This window comes from Mixophyes fleayi, chromosome 5 (genome assembly GCF_038048845.1).
Source record: "Mixophyes fleayi isolate aMixFle1 chromosome 5, aMixFle1.hap1, whole genome shotgun sequence".
Classification (NCBI taxonomy): domain Eukaryota; kingdom Metazoa; phylum Chordata; class Amphibia; order Anura; family Limnodynastidae; genus Mixophyes; species Mixophyes fleayi.
In genome coordinates, this window is record NC_134406.1 from 38,700,610 (window position 1) to 38,723,545 (window position 22,936).

A 22,936-nucleotide genomic window follows, 5' to 3' on the forward strand; every position below is an offset into this window, starting at 1 on the left:
TGGACGGAGGAGGGGGCGGAGAGTGTGTGTGTGTGGACGGAGGAGGGGGCGGAGAGTGTGTGTGTGTGTGTGTGGACGGAGGAGGGGGCGGAGAGTGTGTGTGTGTGTGGACGGAGGAGGGGGCGGAGAGTGTGTGTGTGTGGACGGAGGAGGGGGCGGAGAGTGTGTGTGTGTGGACGGAGGAGGGGGCGGAGAGTGTGTGTGTGGACGGAGGAGGGGGCGGAGAGTGTGTGTGTGTGGACGGAGGAGGGGGCGGAGAGTGTGTGTGTGTGTGTGTGGACGGAGGAGGGGGCGGAGAGTGTGTGTGTGTGTGGACGGAGGAGGGGGCGGAGAGTGTGTGTGTGTGTGGACGGAGGAGGGGGCGGAGAGTGTGTGTGTGTGTGGACGGAGGAGGGGGCGGAGAGTGTGTGTGTGTGTGGACGGAGGAGGGGGCGGAGAGTGTGTGTGTGTGTGGACGGAGGAGGGGGCGGAGAGTGTGTGTGTGTGTGGACGGAGGAGGGGGCGGAGAGTGTGTGTGTGTGTGGACGGAGGAGGGGGCGGAGAGTGTGTGTGTGTGTGTGGACGGAGGAGGGGGCGGAGAGTGTGTGTGTGTGTGTGGACGGAGGAGGGGGCGGAGAGTGTGTGTGTGTGTGGACGGAGGAGGGGGCGGAGAGTGTGTGTGTGTGTGGACGGAGGAGGGGGCGGAGAGTGTGTGTGTGTGTGGACGGAGGAGGGGGCGGAGAGTGTGTGTGTGTGTGGACGGAGGAGGGGGCGGAGAGTGTGTGTGTGTGTGGACGGAGGAGGGGGCGGAGAGTGTGTGTGTGTGTGGACGGAGGAGGGGGCGGAGAGTGTGTGTGTGTGTGGACGGAGGAGGGGGCGGAGAGTGTGTGTGTGTGTGGACGGAGGAGGGGGCGGAGAGTGTGTGTGTGTGTGGACGGAGGAGGGGGCGGAGAGTGTGTGTGTGTGTGGACGGAGGAGGGGGCGGAGAGTGTGTGTGTGTGTGGACGGAGGAGGGGGCGGAGAGTGTGTGTGTGTGTGGACGGAGGAGGGGGCGGAGAGTGTGTGTGTGTGGACGGAGGAGGGGGCGGAGAGTGTGTGTGTGTGTGTGGACGGAGGAGGGGGCGGAGAGTGTGTGTGTGTGTGGACGGAGGAGGGGGCGGAGAGTGTGTGTGTGTGGACGGAGGAGGGGGCGGAGAGTGTGTGTGTGGACGGAGGAGGAGGCGGAGAGTGTGTGTGTGGACGGAGGAGGAGGCGGAGAGTGTGTGTGTGGACGGAGGAGGGGGCGGAGAGTGTGTGTGTGGACGGAGGAGGGGGCGGAGAGTGTGTGTGTGTGTGTGGACGGAGGAGGGGGCGGAGAGTGTGTGTGTGTGTGTGTGGACGGAGGAGGGGGCGGAGAGTGTGTGTGTGTGTGTGGACGGAGGAGGGGGCGGAGAGTGTGTGTGTGGACGGAGGAGGGGGCGGAGAGTGTGTGTGTGTGTGTGGACGGAGGAGGGGGCGGAGAGTGTGTGTGTGGACGGAGGAGGGGGCGGAGAGTGTGTGTGTGTGTGTGTGTGGACGGAGGAGGGGGCGGAGAGTGTGTGTGTGTGTGTGGACGGAGGAGGGGGCGGAGAGTGTGTGTGTGTGGACGGAGGAGGGGGCGGAGAGTGTGTGTGTGTGTGTGGACGGAGGAGGGGGCGGAGAGTGTGTGTGTGTGTGTGGACGGAGGAGGGGGCGGAGAGTGTGTGTGTGTGTGTGTGGACGGAGGAGGGGGCGGAGAGTGTGTGTGTGTGTGTGGACGGAGGAGGGGGCGGAGAGTGTGTGTGTGTGGACGGAGGAGGGGGCGGGGAGTGTGTGTGTGTGTGTGGACGGAGGAGGGGGCGGGGAGTGTGTGTGTGTGTGGACGGAGGAGGGGGCGGGGAGTGTGTGGGTGGAGGAGGGGGCGGAGAGTTTGTGTGTGGGTGGAGGAGGGGGCGGAGAGTGTGTGTGTGGGTGGAGGAGGGGGCGGAGAGTGTGTGTGGGTGTGGGTGGAGGAGGGGGCGGAGAGTGTGTGTGGGTGTGGGTGGAGGAGGGGGCGGAGAGTGTGTGTGGATGGAGGGGGGGGCGGAGTGTGTGTGGATGGAGGAGGGGGCAGTGAGATTTTTGTACATGTTGTTTTATTTTGTTTGAACTTATTCCTCTTAATATTAGAATCAGGTTGCTATGGCAACACCTCATTTGTGCTCACATTTTAAAAAATAAGCCCCAGTTGCTTATTTTAAGACATTATGCAGATTTAGTAGTCGGCTTAAATATAAGTATTTCTGTCCTGACCTAAATACTTATTACGTTATTTTGACCCAACTACTTATAAAACAGGACTGCTCTGTAATTGTTTTAGAGGGGTGCCTTGAAAAAATGATGGAGACTTTAAGGGTGCCGCAAACAAAGTTTGGGAACCACTGCTCTAAGGAAATACTCTGGGCTTCTGTGAGCATTAAGCTGGCGAGCTGGAGGTCATTCACCTTTAACAACCTCTTGAAGACTAGTTTAGCAGTTGGATGAATGAAAACTACTTCTAAACATCACTTACCTGCCACGAACAGATGGTTAACATTGGGCTGTCCTCTTTGTTCTTGTTTGCCTGGAGCAACCTTTAGACTGGGTATGGGGTGATTTGGACTGTGTGTTTCATCTACAAAATGTAGTGATCGACAGCTCCAGGTCTTAATTGGCATTACTGCTTTGGATCAAGACCTCTAGTTAAGGATACATCTACATTTCCTGTGGGTTGGAGGTGTGTTGAGTGACATTAATCCATAGATCACACTTGCTCTATCCCCATCCTATCTATCCACCCACCCATCCTCACAACTGAGGACATCCCAGACAAGCAACAGGGGCCTGATTCATTAGGGATCTTAACTTGAGAAACTTCTTATTTCAGTCTCCTGGACAAAAACCATGTTACAATGCAAGGGGTGCAAATTAGTATTCTGTTTTGCACATAAGTTAAATACTAACTGTTTTTTCATGTAGCGCACAAATACTTGATAGCTTATTTGTACACTGAAATTTAAAGTTGATATTTGTGTGCTACATTAAAAAACAGGCAGTATTTAACTTATGTGCAAAACAGAATACTAATTTGCACCCCTTGCATTGTAACATGGTTTTGTCCAGGAGACTGAAATAAGAAGTTTCTCAAGTGAAGATCCTTAATGAATCAGGCCCCAGATGAAGAATGAAAGCAATAATGTGCATGTAACACATTAAATATGTATTTATATTTTATTGTTACATAGAGATATTAATGTGGTACTAACTACACTGGAGTTGGCCTTTAAATCCTTCTAAGAAGAGTTCTTGAGACACAGTCACACCCTTGTATTTAATGTGTTCTATTGACATGTAGAAGTTGTTTTTTTTTCTCTGTCCTGAATGATACAGTATGGAGTCTGTGTCGGCCAATCCCTCGCAGTTTGGTTTGCAGAACTATTGTGCTATAAATAATTATTGGACCAGTATTTGGGGTTGCCATGCATCTAGGTTTGTTCGGTTTTCCATTAACAAATCTTGGGTCCAGATGCCATGTAAGATGGGCCTGGGAAGATGTGATACAGACCAGGAGTAGCCAGCCTACTGTGCGGGTTATGTGCTGTCTTGTGTTCAATATACAGTCTATACCACTTGTAGAGCTAATTCAATACTATAACTGTAATATATCTATCTAAAAGTATTGAGAGTTTTGTTTGCCTTATAACAGACCCCGTTGATGGCCTCTGCGCAATTGCATTGAAATAACGAATGTTCTGTTTGAGAATGTTCTTAACACCCCATGGTACTAAATATGATTTTATTTTCCTTGTAGAGTGGAAAGCGAGGTGTGTGTGTCATAATGTGGAACTATGGTGCATTTCATTGTCTCTGGGGGTTGCTGTGAAGATCTGTTTATTATGTAGAATTGTATCAACTAATAATCGTTTTATTCCTTAAACTGCTATCCAACTGTGTGCCTAACAAGGCAAAACTACAAGTGCAATTGCTATAATCTGGATATCTTGCTTTGTCATTAAAACAGTTTTTTTTATTAGTTTATTGTGTTTTGTTGTTTTATGGCCGGAGACTTTTAATTTCATGTAGAATTGCTGGCATGGTCGACCTTTTTGTTGCAGTAAGGATATACAATGGTTTGATGGTGTTGAGGGGAATTAATGTGTGATACAAAAGTTAGAAAAAGTTGAATGCTTTTTAAATGTAGTTATATTCTATCATTGTTTTATTTTTGTTTAGTGTCTTATTTTTGTCACATCATCTGGAAGGGTGGGAGCTACAGTAAGGGTGGTTATCCACTGGCATCAAGGAAACACCAGTGACCCCAGCATCTGTTGGAGGTAACTCTATTGATCCCTTTTGCATTGAAACAGAACAGGCAGCTTCCAAAAGATGCTGCCACGCCACCGACCACAAGCGGACATGGTAAGAGCATACTTGCCAACTCTCCCGGAATGTCAGGGAGACTCCTGCATTTCGCGTGAGTCTTGCGGACTCCCGGGAGAGTGTGGCAATCTCCTGGATCTGCCCACTTCTGAAGTGGGCAGAATTAAGTCCAAAACGCAGCGATTCCCATCACGGGGGCGGAGCCAAAATGACGCAAATTTTGCCCCCACTGCATGCCCACCTTCTCCGGCAGGCTCCCGGATCATACTTGCAAGTATGGATAAGGGGTCATTGTAACCAATAGGTTAATGCCCTTATCCGTTTACATGCTTATACTGGCTTTAAAAGAGTTCTAATAAAAACATGATTTTTAATGTTGGCGGAAAGCTGGGCTGATAATGTGTAACTTATAAAGGCAAATATATATTTTCTATGTTTTCCAATTACTGAAAGAAAAGAAATCTTGAAAAGAGGTTTCGCAGTAATTTATAACCCTCACATTAAAGATGCCCCCACTGCCACAGATCTGGGTGTTTTGCCTGATCTACAAGGAAATCAATCTGTAAGCAGTTTGATCGCATATCTGCAGAGCTAAATTGCACAGTTGGCAAAAAGTTTCTTGTCTTGGAGTTTCCTTTTTAAAGAGATCAGAGTTTAGTAGTTGACCACAAACTTTGCAATGCTGCAACTGGCATATTGGCATATTGTCTGCATGTGTGTGGGGTGTTTATAGATCCCCCACACATAGATCATACATGTCATGCTGTCCAATTTAGTTGCGATCTGTAGAACACAAGACCTAAAGAGATGAAATCTATACCAACAGGTCTTCCATAAATGTAATGTTTCTAACTGTGACCATTTTCTTGTTGCAGTAATTCAACACCATTGCTTTGTATTGGGACCATTTGAAGCTATATTTTACTGTGCATTCTCAAGTTTATCATATTTTGATACAGATGATTCAATGAAAACATTTTTTTATGTGAATTATATTATTATTTTTTTAAATTCAGACCCATAGCATTGGGGTGCGTGGAGGCACCATTGCATTTTGTGCCACATGTCTTTTCCTTTTTTTTTTCTTAGTTTTTAGTTTTATTTTTGCATGTTATTTGACAAGGGCAAGCGCAAATTTAAGCAATGAAAGTGACTTTGAACTTTTGGTATTTTATCACTTTTCAGGGATAGACATTTTTTTTCCTGCACTGTTATGCTGAAAACATTATGTGTCCACTTCATCAAGGAATGTAAATGCCGATACGTGCCATATTTTGCACTAAAATTGCTCTGCGTATGTTTAGAAACTAAGCGTATGCCAAGTGCATGCAATTTGTCTTAGAACGCAAAGGACGCTTTAGATAGTCTATGATTTCAAGGGCGGAGCTAAGGCGGCGATTGGGCATATGCACGTAGTCAATGTACAGTAAGGGGGTGTGCCAAACTCGAAGCACGCACATCAGTCTGATTCTCGCTTTGAGCATCTCATGTATGTAGATTTCAGTTGTATCACTTGCACTAACTTCAGGTCAGAACATTAGTACGCAATTGTAAAGTGGCATTTTATGTACAGTAGACATTAATAACATCCTGATAAATGAATTGCATGTAAAAGAAAACTTTTTTTTTATTAATAGGTGTTATTGTATGTCATTTGAATCTTACTTATCTGTGTGTGTGTGTGTGTGTATATATATATATATATACATATATATATATATATATTACATTGTATGTATTCTGCAGTGTATTGTGTCTGTCTGCATAGGGCACGTGCCCTATAGCAGAGGGTAGTTACAACATATTCAACTAGGAACATTTCCTGAGATCCTATTCTTATTGAATATGGACATACCTGTTTGCATCTTCTGTCAGTTTTGAAAAAACAAAACTAAAATGCAAATTGCGTCCCTAACGAATATGGTCCCATCTGTTTAATGTATTTGTATGAAGCTAGTTCTAAAATCTTCCTGCAAACTATAATTTTATATGCTGCACACTAATAAAGGCTCTGCCATACATCTCTCTTGGGCTGATGTTAGTTCCTTCTGCAATATGTAGGAATAGAGTGATGGCAGATTCATTACCTGGGCAGGTCACTTGCTGTAAGTAGGTATTTGTTGCCAATATAGATGATAAAACAGAGGAGTTTTTCTCTGTGGCTCCATTTGAACGAAGATGAAATCTGCTATAGAGCACAAATGAATACCAGTCTATTGTGTTGTTAGTACCTGAATAGGGTTGGATATGATGTTGTTGGTGTTCTGAGATTGCCTTGACACTGCCTTTGTGTACATACACTTCTAAAACTCTCGTAATCATCCTCCGCTGCTCATGGAAACTATTTGTCTCTGTGTTGTGTTAGAAGTAACAAGTTCATGCAAGATAATGGAAGTAGGTTGAACCACTCATTTTAATAAATTATCCTTGCTAAGTTATTGTGCTGCTGCTGCAACCCTTGATTAACACAGAGGGGACTTCCAATAGCTCCCTGAGCTGATTGTCTGCGGTAATTCTAAATAATATAAAAAAATAAAAAAAAAAAAGTCCTATTGTTACATGAAAGATAGCTATCCCCATCCCCTTACAAACATGCTTACCAGGGACGATACATGGGTTTTGGGTGCCCTGGGTACACCTCTCCGCTTGGGGGTAGCCCCACCCAACCCCTTCTGGCATCTTTTATTATCGGGAGTGTGGTGCTGAGCTATGACTAATGGGCATTATATGCCCATTACAAACTAGGCAGACGCTGCCTCTCCATGCCAGTGGCCAAAGCGTCAGTGTTTTAGTCACCCCCTACACCCTGGCAGCCTAGCTTCACATAGTGGTAGTGCCAACCCTGATGCTTGCAAACTTTGCTCTGGAGGTGCATTTCTACCACTAGGGAGACCAGCAGCGGCACTCTGAGATTAGCCGTCTGTCCTCCTTGTCGTTATTGTTAGGATCAGGTTTTAGTTACGGTCTGGACAGACTAAACCAGTGTTTGCTAACCTGTGACACTCCAGGTGTTTGTGAAACTACAAATCCCAGCATACCCTTCCAGCAATAAGCTTTTATATATTGGCAAAGCATGCTGGGACTTGTAGTTTCACAACACCTGGAGTGTCACAGATTAACTAACACTGGTCTAAACCTTCCTTAACCCCCAACTTAACCTAACTTTCATTATTATCAAAATCACCAAAGCTACGCCGAAACACAAAACTGTGACCTTAACCTACCTATAACTATTTGCACTGGGACTTAGAATGCCCTGAAGTGGCACAATGACTGAGCAGGGGACAAGGTCGATATAGGGCTCTGATTATAGCCTACTCACAAGTCAGGTTGTCTGTTGCAGTGGCTGCGAATCATCACGGAGCTCTGCAATCCATGGGAGTCATGAGCTGGGGGCATCTATTGTATGGGTTGGACCAATCTTCACCAGAATGCTGTCTGTCTCGTGTGTTGGAACCAGTGATGTCATTGGTTCCTAGTTAAATAATGAGCAGCAGTGTCATGACTGTTGGTTCCGCTCACAAAATAAAGTCTGGGCAGTGTGTAGACAAAAAGGTACACTTTAAATGGTATTCTGATTTGTCTTCTGTGTTTGACTCTTTTTGCTATTTGGTGTCCCCTGGAATAGAATGTATAGAAACTTTTACTGATGCCTTTTTTTCTGTATGTATGTAGAAGTGATCTATCTGAGGATCATAATTAACTGTTTTTAGTCCTCATGCCGGCTGGTGTTTTTACTCGTGTTTTAGAGATCACTGTAGGCTTCCCGATGCGTTTACATGTGGGTAATGCAAAAAAATGGAACAAGTAGTGTCCTGAACCTATTGCAGCAGTAAAATGCCAGTTGCATTTGTATCCATTTATGTAAAATGCATTTAAAAAACATCAGTGGTAATGAGCTCTTAGTACTGTATTATAATATTTGAGTTTTGCAAAGGTCATTTTTTCACCTGATGAAGGAGTCTTGGATATATCTGGGACAGCCGCTGACTGGGTATTACAGGGATGGGAAAATTGTAGCAATCCTTGATCAGTGACAATTGGTCACCATTCTGCTGAGGAAAACCTCTGCAAGCTGTGTTTTTTTGATGAATTATGTTCCCTGTATTTGGTGTGCTAGCAGTGATCTGGGTTATGTAATAACCCTGCACATCTAAACCAGGCAAATGTTTTTTTGTGGTGTTTTTTTACATTTTTAAATTTGTGCAAGTATATTTTTCCATGCGATTTTTAATGAATGGGGTTATTTCTTAGAGGAGGAAGAAAACTTCACAGCTAAAGGAACATTTTTAAAAAGCTGACAATTACATCTTATGCTGAAGGTTCATGCTGTGCTTCACACAGTTAAGGGCTCACAAACCAAACCCTGCTAGCTTCACTAGAGTTTTATTGTGTGATCGTCATGTACTATTCTTAAGGTCAGTAGTTAGAAATAATATTTATATTCTTCCCAAACTAGGTTCAATTCCTCCAACACTTCAGCTTTTGTTCTGGTGCCCAACCCTCAGGGGATTTGTGCAATTTATTTTGTGGGGTCAGTGTGAATTTGTAAGTCATACCTATTAAAATATATTGCATCACAGACTGGTATCTACAGGCAAAGGACATCATAGTACAGTGTGCAATTACACAAGACATTTCATTATCATCAACATTTATTTATATAGCGCCACTGATTCCACAGCACTGTACAGAGAACTTGCATCAGTCCCTGCCCCATTGGAGCTTACAGTCTAAATTCCCTAACACACACACACACACACAGACAGAGAGAGAGACTAGAGTCATTTTTGATAGCAGCCAACCTACTAGTATGTTTTTTTTTTTTTTTTGTGGAGTGTGGAAGGAGATCGGAGCACCCGGAGGAAACCCATGCAAACACTGGGAGAACATACAAACGCCACACAGATAAGGCCATGGTCGGGAATTGAACTCATGACCCCAGCGCTGTGAGGCAGAAGTGCTAACCACTTAGCCACCGTGTTTTACATTGTAGTATATGGCATCAGAGGGTATATTAGAGCACATGATTGTTTTGGGGTATTGGTATCACAGTTCTATATAATGGCACAGGACAGTACATGACAGCACATTGACAATGCAGAATGTTCTATAATTGGTCACTATAGGCCATTGTACTGCTACCACCAGGGGTGCACGGAGGATTGTCGGGGGGAGGGTTCCCCCCCCCCCCCCCCCCGACCCAAAAAAACCCCAAAAAGAAAAACAGAGAGAGAGCTGCTGCGCATGAGCCCGCGCATGCGCAGCAGCTCCGTTTCCTCAGCTCTGTCCTATACAGCAGCCGCGGCGCTGTCTAAGAAGCGTCCGCGGTGGTGCTGTATAGGACAGTGGCCACTTAGTTAGCGCAGGGGGGGTATCTAGAGAATCAGAACCCCCCCCCCCCCCTGCGTGCACCACTGACCACAGCGTGATAATGGCACAGTGTAGAGTATTTGTATTGCACAGCGCTATTTAATGACACAGGTCAGTGTTCTGTTAATCTAGAACAGTATGAGTGTCTATCGGTCATGTTTTATACAGTTGAGCCCGGAGGAAATGAAACCTTGAAGCTATGTTGGCATTTCTCCTATAAATAACCATTCTTTAAGTTAGTCATTTTGTGTGTACAGTAATATCTGTTTTATAAAGGTTAATGCAGTATGAACCAGACACAAGTATAAAATGGCTCAACCGGTTGTCTGTTTTTGTTGCAATGACATAAAAACTACAGATTTAAAGCCACTGTTCAGCCTACTAAACTGGGATATGGCTTGACCTGTTTTACCTGCAGTGTTGCATTCTCCTACTGATAAGAGACCTGGGGGTAAATGTATCAATCTGCGGGTTCTTCAACACCCGCGTGTTCAGCCTCTTCCGCGATTAAATTTCAAGCGGCGCTGCATTGTAAAGGGTTAACTTCCCTTTACAATGCAGCGCCGCTTGAAATTTAATCGCGGAAGAGGCTGAACATGCGGGTGTTGAAGAACCCGCAGATCGATACATTTACCCCCTGGGGGTAAATGTATCAAGCTGAGAGTTTTCCGGCGGGTTTGAAAAACCAATCAAATTCTAGCTATCATTTATTTAGTACATTCTACAAAATGAAAGCTAGAATCTGATTGGTTGCTATAGGCAACATCTCCACTTTTCAAACCCGGCGGAAAACTCTCAGCCTGATACATTTACCCCCTGGATGGAAATGTAAAACAGTGTAGAGTGTGAATCTGAATCCGTGTTCTAACCAACAGGTGTACAAAGATGCATCATTGATTAGGATATATCTCCTTTGATCTCTGTAATATCCTACATTAAATGAACTGGATTGCAGCGCTCAAAACCCTCAAAGGCTAATCATAACTAAAATAGTACATCATGTAAATAAATCATGAAAAGTAGTCACAAATCACCATTTAAAAAATGTTTATTAGTACCAATATATAACCATAGTACCAATATTGGTACTAATAAACATTTTTTATATGGTGATTTGTGACCATTTTTCATGATTTCTTTACATGATGTACTATTTTAGTTGTGATTAGCCTTTGAGGTTTTTAGCGCTGCAATCCAGTTCATTTGATGTAGTATAAACAATAAAAAATGAGGAACTGACCAGCGCTCCTTTCATAACCATAAAGAAAGGAATCAATCACATAATAATCGTAATGGAAGCGAGATAATGTCCAACCGAGCAAGATGTCAAATATTCAATAGTGAAACCACACGCTGGAGTGTCAAGTAATCCTTAAAGAGTTAAACAGTACTTATCCGCCACGTCTGTGATCTTCCCGCAATGAATGTATGGAGAGTCCGTCCGACTGGCTGTCACGCGACTATGCAGGAAGGCACATTCAATTAGCAGAACAATGTAGTTGAGCTGTAGTCTGCCCGGATTGCCTTTGTGTAGCACTAACGTAGATATATATTACACATACATACAATGTGTTGCTAATGTTGTAATTGCTTTTTGTTCTTTAGAAGATAATTAAAAATAAGACTTTTTTAAGAAGGGCTGCTGGATTTAATTTGCAAATAAATTCCTTGGTACACAGTACAGGGAAATGTTACGCCAAACTTCTATAGGCGATTTTGCTTATTTCCAATCAGAACAGTGACCGGCATAATTAGACATAATTAGACATGCCCATATTCCCCATAGAAATGTTGTGTGGCTGCTAATGACATCAGTTGCCTATTTTTTTATTTGTCCCTTGTCGTTATTGCTGTTCTCTTTGGGTCTAAAGCACATTTTTCACTGCTTCCTAGGCTGCCATAAATAGTTCACTGGCTCAGCTGATGGTGTTTAAGTGCCCATCAGATATTTCAGAAGGCATCTCAATGTAGTTGTAGCAACAGAAGACAAAGTACTGAATATGTGCTTGAATAATCAATTTAACAGATTTTGTCTTGGTAGACAATAGTGTCCTCTTGCATAATAGGAATGAAGACCCCCAACAAGATAAACATTGATCTTTTCTATGTATAAGGCAATTGTCACAAAGAAGGAATTTGTAAATATAAAATATGTAATTATTATGTTCACCCACAAATACATATTTAGTGACCCGCCCCCTTCCTCCTAACTGGCGTAAGTGTTAGGGTCCCGTACATCTTGTAGCTATATCATATAGAAGTTAGTTTAAGTGAAGCCTTAAGCTGAGGGAAATTAAAATATTGTGTTATAGCTGGCGACACGAGCCCTTAAGAGTTAAAATTATATCTCTGCCAGCCAATCGTAGTTAGAAGGGGGAGGGGCTGATAAAGTGATCATACTGTGTGGGTGAGCTGGCTCTCTCTTGGCTTCTGGTCTGCGGATACCCCCCCTCCTGCCCGGAACATTTGTATTTATGTTCCTGATAAATTATTTTTCTTCAGACGAAGCGCAGTTGGTGGGAGAGCAGTGTAGTCAGTGACTAATCGAAGGTGCTACCGTTGAATGGCCGCACGTTGCTGTTCCTTTCTCAGCAACCCGACTCTTGGTCCTCTTGGGTGGAGGGTCCCTTGGCGCGTCTTTGGGCAGGCGCGTCATTGGGAGTCCAGAGGGGGGCAGTTGTGATGACGCCAAGTTTATCTCCGGCCAATGTAAAGACTTTGGTATGGTAAAGTCTTGGAACAGTGGTAAGTGAGGTTTACAGTACGCTGTATTGGTTTCAACTGACTGCGTTGCTCTCGCCGCCATTAGCGTTCAATATGTTCATTTAATAAACTGCGACCCCTTTTGTCAAATATACATACTTTGTCCGTGTGGTTATTTTAATTAAGTATTGTGATAAATTTAACATGGAAGGTAATAAAGTTGTGTCAAGGTATTAACACTTATCATTTTAAGCCGTATATAGACCAACAAATTATTTTTTAGCCACAAACCCCCTCCTCTCTACTAGCACAGTCCGATATCAGGGATCCCCCCCAATGATCTGTAATACTCACTCCTCATCAAAGCTATTGCTCGTCTTCTGCCTGCAACTAACAAAATTAATGTTTGGGTTATATAGCCACAAATATACTCTAACGCCAACATAAAATGGCAATGTCTAATATTTATATTTCGTCATCAAAGACAATGTGTACTCTCTGACTACGTACCGTAGAGGCAGACATTTTTTTTTTACCTCCGTTCCTAGTGAACAGATGGCTGCAGTCTTGTGATTATCAGTGCAGCCTATAAAATGACTGCTTTCATTGTGTGTAGGTGACGGGTAAACTTTAAAAATATCTGAAATAGCATAAAACTATATGCATTATGAATGTTCTTTCCCTGGGTACCAAATTATAATGTCTCTCAACGTAACATTATTACATTCTAACAGAGTTAACTTAAGTACTTTTTTTTTTTTTTTATAAACTGATGTTCCCGGTAATGTACTCAAACATAGCTTGTAAACAAGTGCATATGGGGATAATACATTCACATAAATGATCCCTGGAGGCAGAGGGACTCTCACTGTATTTATATACACCAGATATAATAGATTTCTGTTCTAGTCATTAAACTCTTTTGTTGACATATGGTCAAATGTTGTGTTATGATGCTTGCAACCTACAATATCTACCTCCCGCTTGCATAACATTATTATTTGAAAAGCTTTATGATGAAAAGCGCAGAATGATTGATGGCAATACATCTCTAGATCTGAGGATTTCTTTAAGTATTTTTTTTTTGTTAGGTTTATAATTGTCTATAAAATGCCTATCCAGAGAATATAGCTCTAATGACTACGGATTGTTGAAGCATTTAAACATAGGTTAGCAATAAGCCTTTCTGTATAGGATTTGAGGTAGTCTCATAGAAAATGTCCTAATCAATAAAGGATTATGGTTTATTACAGAACAGACAACAGTTTCCTTGTGTCATGGCAACCCTCTGCTTACAATTACTGGGTTGTAAAAGGTTAAGGCCCCCCCCCCCCCCATTCTCTTGCAGCTAAAGCGTCACGGACCATCACACAAATATCTCATGATTTCACTGTGTCTGAATTAATTTAATTTTATCAAGTTAAGCTAGAAGCAGATGCCATTGATATTAGCACGATAATTGTAACTTTTGTGTTGTTAACATTTATAATAACCACAATAAATGAGTACATTACAACAACCAAACTGCTCTTTATGTGGTAATTGCTGTCTGCAGATTATCTTTCAATGTGTGTTAATTGAATGAGAACGTTGTATCACATTGAAATGGTAAATTTTATTATACGAACAACTCTGGGATACGACCCAGAGTCTATGATGTGCACATTTTCGGTATTTAATGGAGGGGAAAGCACGAAGCCTGCAGATGATCCTCCCGCATAGGGCAGAACGGCTGACGCCATCTTTAGCTAGGCTTTTGGAAGCTTGGTAAATAAGCCCATTAAGAATTATGGGAACTTCAGTATAATGCAATAGTTGGCCTATTGCAGGAGATATCATATAGATATTGCCTGTGTTAGGCTTTTGTAAAATAACTGTGATACTAAATTATGCCTAAACCTTGCGGAAACAGCCGTTTATCCTGCACAATGGAAACTTATGGACAAGCAAATCCTTTACGGAACAGTTCACCAGTGGTTCGTATTGTGCGGACTTGCAGTAAAGCCACCCAAATGACTGGATCGGTGATCATTTTTGGCAAACTCGTGGATGAATCTGGTTGTTCAGGCACTAGGCAAAGTAACTGTCTGCCCACACAATGGTTATGTTAAATCTTGCTGATACTTGATGATTTGGTTATGTATTGTAATTGAGCAAATACACTATGCAAAGGTTTGTTAGTTTGGTCCAGATGACCGATTAGTATTGCTCATTGTAGCATGTTGGAATGTGTGTGTGTGTGTGGTATATATAACTTACCACAAGATGATTGTAGCTGAATGTTATCTGTTGCAAAATAATTTGCAAAATTTGAATTATTTCTTACTAGAGAAAGGGACGTGGCCATCCCCCGCCGTGGGTGCTAGGCACGTTTCATAGATCTGCAGTAAAACATACACAGCCTACCCCCCCTCCCCCCCCCATAATTTTTGGGCACTTTGCACTGTCTTCCCCTGCATCCAATGCAGAGACTCCCCCATTTGCAAGCATTATTATTGTTATTGGTGGTTTGTAAGGTGCCAGAGTGCCGGACATTGGGGAGAAGAGGTACCTAAAACGGGGATGTACACGGTATACAAAATAAGTGCAGGCAGCCCAAATACCACCGGAGTTTGCCAGTTCACTAGATCACTAAGGTGAGTGATATTAACTGCTTATTTTAACATTAAAGCATTGGAATTATATTTTAGACATGGTTACAATAGGCGATACAAGGTGCACTCCACCTGCAATCTAAATAATACTCATAGAGAGAAACATTCTCTGGAACGTGTATGGGATCAGGAAGGGGCCCGCCACATCTGCCGTTCTCTTCTGTCTCTCTTCGCCAGAAGTTTGCTGTGGTAGGAGGGAGGGGCTTATCACACAGGTAGAACGTGACTAACGGCTTTATAGACTTGCTTCATAACGATACATTGTGTGCAAGCCCAGTGATGTCACAGCAGCTCAAATTCCTGCAGACTCGACTCTTTGATCTAAATCAAATCCAACTTGGGTACTGTTTAAAATATGTGGGAAGAGCTTCCTTTGTCTGTAGTGCAGATACTTGTAACAGAGCTGCAGTGGAATGTCGAGGTAACGTTGTACAATGTGTTTTACCTTTAATGCTCCATATCTGAAATTTTTTATTTAGTGGTCCTTTTACTTTTCATTAGCGGCATTTTTAAACCGCAGATTTGGTACTCGAAGATACTAATTGATAGCTTTCCCATGAGTGTATTCAATGTACGCATCTTTGCCTTGGTTTCCATTCCACCAAATTGCTTATAAATGTGGATTGTATAGAGAATATACAACGTATTAAAAGTCAAAATCCCAAAGCTTCCATTAAGTTTCCATCTTGTATAATGACGCTCCAATATCAGGGGATTGCAGCAGTGTGGTCTGTGCTCATTTTGTGTGTCATTCTTTACTTTGTTTTATAGTACTTAAATAAATCTATTGTTTTGCAGAGCCGCTGGATTTATTCAGCTTCAGTACATAACGGATTCTTTAAAAAAAAATTTTTTTTGTAATGTATATGTGATGAGAGACCATTGTTCAGTATTTAAGATGTGGGAAAAAAATCAAAGGAAAATGAGTGGATTATACTATCTCTTAGAATTCTCATGTTGCATAATCCCTTCAGCCATAGTGAGGTACTTAAAGAGAAATTGGGTCATATTAGAGAATACTTATTTCCATTCTTCCATTGCAGCCTCAGCAGCAAAAATTGTCCATAATAAAAAAAAACGCGCTCAGGGAAGAAAACTAAGGAATTGGACTCTTCCTACTAATTCTACAGGAACAATTTTTATATAGATGTGCGCTTATGCATATATTTTTGAATGTTTTACTGATTCTCATCTCAAGCCTGTCAGGCACCGTCCCCGCACATTCAGGAAGTGCCGGCGACGGGCACCTTTCTCTTAAGAACAATCGCGTCCCGTTGCCTAGCAACAGGACGCATCTAGTTTCCTGACCGGCAGCCGCCGGTGCCTGTGCAGTCATGCATTTCCGTTGCCAGGCAACGGGACGCTTCTCTCTGGCTTCCGCTGATCGCCGATCTCTCTGCCACCAATGACAGTACTTCTGCACTTATTTAAGGGATACTCTGGCGCCATTCTGTGCCAGAGTATCAAGGTCCATCTTGCCTCTAGCTGCTGTATATCCTATCCCAGCATTCTGACTACTTTTGGCTTGTGACCCGGATTGTTTGACCCTGCTTCTGGAATACCCCTTTGGCTCATATTGGATCTCCCGGCTTGACTCCTGCATTCCTGACTCTGCATTTGCCTGCTCCCTTGGTTCATTATTTTTGCACGGCTCTGACCCAGATTGTCCGACCTCTCTCCATCCTCTCATGGGTGACTACCTTGGAGGGCCGTGACCTGCATGTCTCTGCCGTGAAGCCCAAACATCCTTGCGGGGGTCCCTGGTGAAAACCTGGGGCACGTTAGACTCGGCGCCTTCTGGGCTAGCTGCGCCAATGCCCATAGGTGAGCCTGATTCTCACGTCTAGCGTGACAAAGCCAAAATAAGTGGCCACAACCTCTGCAGGCTACAACATTAAACATAACATTTATGCCCAATAACTATTTATTTGTTGAATTTGAGAACTTGAGAAAAATAAATAAAATAAAACCCTAATACCTCTAACCCCTAAATTAATACTTACATTGCATGAATGACACCCGGGTCCGTCCATCGCCGCCTTAGGATGAGTTGCGGTTTCACATGACGTCCTATTTCACAGTCGGCAAGAGATCGGGTCGTCACATGAAGTCATCTGGATCTTGGTAAGTAGTCTGTTTCAGGTCGGGTAGTCCTTTTTTCGGAATCCTCATGTCGTCTTAGTCCATGTCGGGGTAGTCAGTATCGTTACACTGACTACCTCCGGTTTTGTTAACTGTAAATATCAATATACTGTAACTCTGGAGTGATACACGTGATGTTCATGACTTCAGTCATTGGGAAAACTTGTACATTCTAAGGAATAAAGCACCTCTACATTATTTTGAATATTAGTAGTCTGATTTTTTATGACCTGTATAAAAGCTCTCCAGCATTGTGCTTTTATATGCTCAGAGAACTCTGTGACTTCTAATATGTAACTAATATTACTAATTAATAATATGAAACTAATAACTTGCATTATCCCATATATTAATATCACTTGTGCATGATACTTCTGTTGTACTATTTACCCCCCACCTTCACCTGTGGTGGACATTGCTGGGAGTTTTCATATCATATGTTCCTATGTTCCTATCATATGTTCCTGACTAACGACACTGGTACGGAGTATTACTAGGAATGTATGTTGATTAGGCACTGTGTGGGCGGCCGAAGCTGCAGTAGACAAAATATCTGAAATATGACCCTGTGCAAGATTGCGGAAAATGTTCTTTTTGTGTAATATCTTTGCATATAGATCTAGGTGAGCAGATGGGATATCTGAATTTACTTGATTTTTTTTCTTCTTCTTATTATCACTCCAGAATTGTGTCATGACAACCGCTACAATTGTCTACTTTCTCAAGCGCTGCAAGTTCCTTTTTTATGTAAAAAAAACCCTAAGATTTAAGCAACATTTTTCGGACTACCAGGATGCACTACTTAACACAACATTTAGGTTGCAAGCAGTCTCTCATAATAAATGTGTGTGTGTGTGTGTGTGTATATATATATATATATAATTATTTTATATTCTCTACTTACTGAGTGTATATTACACCTTGGTGTCCTGACCAATTTTCAGAGCTTCGAGATTCATTTGGTGCTGTTTCTTAATCTTATATGATTTGTTGTGTTTTTGTTTCATAATGTTTAGTTTTATATACACACTGTGGCCGCTTTGTTAGGTACACCTTCCTAGTACTGACAAAGGATTCACCTTTCCTCCCAGAACAGCCTGAATTCTTTGTGGCATGGGTTCAACAAGGTGCTGGAAACATTCCTTAGAGAATCTGGTCCATGTTGATATATTAGCATCTCGCAGCTATTGCTGTAAATCTCCCGTTTGTGATTGTGGAGGTTATTGGAGTACAATGAACGCATTGTCATGTTTGTGGAACCAGCTTGAGATGATGAATGATTTGTGACCCGATGTGTTATTCTGCTGGAAGTGGCCATTAGAAGATGGGGAGACTGTGGCAATAAGTGGATGCACATGGTCAGCTACAATATACAGGTAGGCTGTGGCATATAAACGATGCTCAGTTGGTATTAAGGGGCCTAGTGTGTGCCCAAAAAAACATTCCCCACACCATTACACCACAACCAGCCTGCGCCATTGACACAAGACAGGATGGATCCATGGATTCATTTTTACACCAAGTTCTGACCCTACCATCTGTATGTTGCAGCAGAAATCGAGATTTGTTAGACCAGGTGATATTTTTCCAATCTTCAACTGTCCAGTTTTGGTGTTTCTGTGCCCATTGTAACCTCAGCTGACCGGAGTGGAACCCGGTGTGGTCTGCTGCTTCTGTAGCCCATCCACTTCAAGGTCCGACGTGCTGTGCGTTCAGAAGTTTTTTGAGATCCGTAGTTTCTGAGATAATGAAGCCACTTTATACCACTCACATTTACTACCCCTCCACAGTTCGTACAACCTTACAAATATACTCAAATTGAATTACATTTTAGTTTTTTTCGTTTTCATTTACTTTAATTTTGTTTAAAACCAGGTTTTAAATTGAAAAAAAAAATAATGCATGTTTCTAATACATTTCTATACTATATTTGCAAAATTAGCAGCAGGTTAGACCTAATCATTCACTTTCCTCACCCTCGGTCTGCTGCCCTGCTGAGGAATTTTACTGTTTCCTAGTCTCGGCCAGAGCTTCTCTTATCATCCCGTTGAGTGATTGCAGTTAGCTGTGCAAAACAGAATTGTTATAGCCCTGTCCAGGTTTTCTCACTGTGTTTCAGAAATAAATGCTCACAGGCTGAATTCCTGTACAGAATAATGATGTCATACAGTTAAGACTGCAGATCCTCATCGAAGCCGCAGGTCATGGCCTTGGATAGCCGCCAGTTGGACTGTCCTGACGTGACATCATTTGTCTCTACAGTTGCTGAGATTTATGGTATATTACTCCTTCTCTAAGCAGCTGGAAGGGTTTTGGATAAACTCTTCACAAGATATCCCTTCAGTTTAGCAAACTATGTAACATGACCCAAGTACTATATACAGCAAACCTTGGTCTAGTGACTAGTGTAAAACAGAACCTCCACCGCCAGTGTCGTTAGTCAGGAACATAGTATACTCTTAGGGCAGATTGCTGGTGGTGGTTAGTAACATCTAGCTGACAGCACTCAGCAAACACACAGATTCATTAATAATGTACAATTCCTTACCAGACACTATTAGCAAATCAGGGTGGTGGGAACTGACGGCTGAATGTTAACACAGGCAGTGGTCTCCCGTACGAATAACGAGCAAGAGACAGAACATGCCTAAGAAATCTGTGGTGGAAAAGAGCGCTAGACAAGTGAGCAACCTGTGGAAATGTGGTTCGTAAACCCAGCTCCTACCTAGTCCGTTGTGATGTGCGATCACTGTATACGGGTATCGATTGTGCGGAATGTTTGTCTGTGCGAGTCCATTATGAAGAGATGTTAAAGTGTCTGCTATTTCCTCTCTAGCACAGAGGCTTGAATAGGGAAGCAAATATGTTAATGACAATTTAATAACTTATTTATAACTTATATTGTTAATAAAACCCTTTACAAAGGTAGCTTCCGCTTTCCGTGTGTGTGTGTGTGCGTGCGTGCGTGCGTTTATCCCAGGCCAGATTGTATCTGCTCTCCATGTGGTATGGTGGAGGGAATGGATGCATTGCAATCCTCATTCACATAGCTACTACTATCCTTGTCATTACATACTACAAATAACAATATAAATCATATACCCTGACATTATCTTACTATAGCAATTAACTATATGCTCCAACAAATCTCAGCACCCGAAGGTTCTAAACACCTGTTCGTACAAACACAGTTTTGAAACCTATTCCAGTTCACACAACCCCTCCACAGCTCAGTGGCGGATCCAGGGGGGCGATCGCCCCCCCTAGCAGGGGCTTGCTGCTGACGGCTGCACACTGTGCAGGTCCGTTCAGCATTGACAGTGTGCTGCCCGGCTGCTCTGATTGTGTTTTAAACACAATCAGAGCAGCGGGACAGCACACTGCCACTGCTGAACGTACCTGCACATACTGTGCAGCCGTCAGCAGCCTTAGAAATTAGAAAGGGGGCGGGGCCTAAATCGCCCCCCCTAAAATCGCCCTGGGTAGAGCAGTTGCCTAGATCCGCCCCAGCTACAAATGCAGCCATTTGGCAAGCGATGGTTTAGTACTGCGCTCTTTCCCAGAATGCAGGAGTGGCAAATAACAAAGGGTATCCCTCCCTTAAACAATTCAAGAGCAGCGGTAGTTATGCGCTCAATTGACTTTTTGTTAATATAATGTAATTTGTTGTTAAAACTATCAAAATTAATTTGATTTTAAATTGTTGGACTGTTTGGTCAAAAACCAGTCTAGTGTGAGCTCCTCTTACGGTTAATGGGGTATGCTGAATAAGTTCCAAGGAAGTAGCTATTTCAATAGAGCTATGAAAATTAGATATACCAATGTGTCCTGTGGTTAATCAGCTCATTGGTGAATGTGAAGATGTGTCAACCATATAAGTAGAAGATGGTAATTACTCCACTGTAACCACACTAGTAATACCTGCTATGAATAGATAGAACTTTCATGTGAATGTACTTACAATCAAACCATTTTATTTTACAAATATGTTACATTTGGATAAAAGGATTTTAAATAACAATAACACTGATGCAATAATTGAGTAGAATAAGTAAATAAAGATATAAAAACACAGATTCTGTACCTTAAAATAAATAACCTGATTCACTCTAAAATGCACAGTTCATCTCCTGAAAATCTACTAGGACACTCAGAAAAAATCATGATAGCTAGAAGTGTCTATTTATCATATGGTACACAAATTCTTGATGTTCGTAACACCATTACCAATTGTGGTCAGTTATAGTCCAAAACAAGGATGCATAAGTTTGCAGCAATCAAAAATCAACACGTGATATAACTGTGATGAGGGTCATCTACTTATAAGAATGATATCGCACACTCCTCCAGCTGCCAAAACATTGTGATTCCATTTTAAAGTTCCAAATATCAATGTGTAATACTTGCTTTTGTTGTTTCAATAACTGTCTGGATACAGAGTTTAGGCGCGATCCTGTGCGTTCAGTTTAGCATCTGATCCAGCTCTTGATGTGAGAAACTGCGCGCATTCCGCTGTGGAACGCACGCACTGTTTCTGGTTTCATGTCCTGTCGTCAAACTCGGTGTTCCGTTTCGTCTAGCAATAGATTTTTTCAAGGGGATGTATTGATGTGGTTACTGGCACTTTTTTCGTCTATTTATACCTCTCTCCACTCTAATGTTTGTGATGGGGAAGAAGAACCAACTATTGTAATTAAAGAGTGCACAATTCCACTATAGCATAGTTTTTTTTATTAATAAATATATATATATATATATATAATATATATATATTATATATGATTGCTCGACACATTGCTGTGATTTATGCATCACAGTTTATAATAATATTTAGAATAATGGCATATTTTGTTTATGTACACAGCGTGAATTGGACCCACAATGTCAAATCATGTTAACAGTTTTCATTCATTTAAAACTTTAAAGCCCTTTGGGTACATAAAAGCACAAAGATTAATAATTCAACGCATTAGTGATTTATGTTCAAACCAATTGTTAGTCAATTGGGCAAATGAATGTGTGGACCTCAGTGACATAACTTGACTATGATGGGAATGTTTATGATTTTCTCAGAATGAAATAAACCAATTATTTTTAATTGATTAATTTCAATGATTAATTTAATATATTATAATAGCGGAATGTACTGTGCTTGATCATTTTGTTGATTCAAATAATTTAAGGTAATAGCGAATTGTAGTGTAATTCATATTTATATTGACCAATGGAATTGAGATTCAAATGTGGGAGCCAATCTAAGGTTTATAGTCCGTATTATTTACAGTCAGTATTTCCATTTTTAACATTATTCAAAACGCAGTATTACTCAACAATATTACTCAAAGGCTGTGTAGAAAGAAGGATTCTATAACTATTTTCCTATTCAAGCCATCTCCTCTTAATGGGGATTCAAGACCCCCTCACTCACACGATCTATTATCTCTCATGACCCAGATTTAATCCAGTAACGAGACCCCTAGGCAGACATAGGCGCAGTATACCTACCGTACCAGGTGTTCTCAGGTGGTCTCCCATCCTGCTACTTACCTGGCTCCACCCTGCTTGACTTCCAAGATTGAGCATGGTTGGGCATTCCAAAGGTGGTATAACCGTAGTGTCTGCACTCCCAGTATCCTGCTTTAACAGAGGTTCGCATGGGTAGGAAAATCTTACTCTTCCTAGAGAGTATC

General features: G+C 42.3%; 1 protein-coding gene across 2 annotated transcripts in view; it reads left to right on the forward strand.

Annotated features, from left to right (window-relative positions):
- The window catches only part of CCNY (cyclin Y), a 122,962-nt gene that overhangs the window by 13,315 nt on the left and 86,711 nt on the right, over positions 1-22,936 (forward strand). The gene's annotated exons all lie outside the window — the stretch shown is intronic.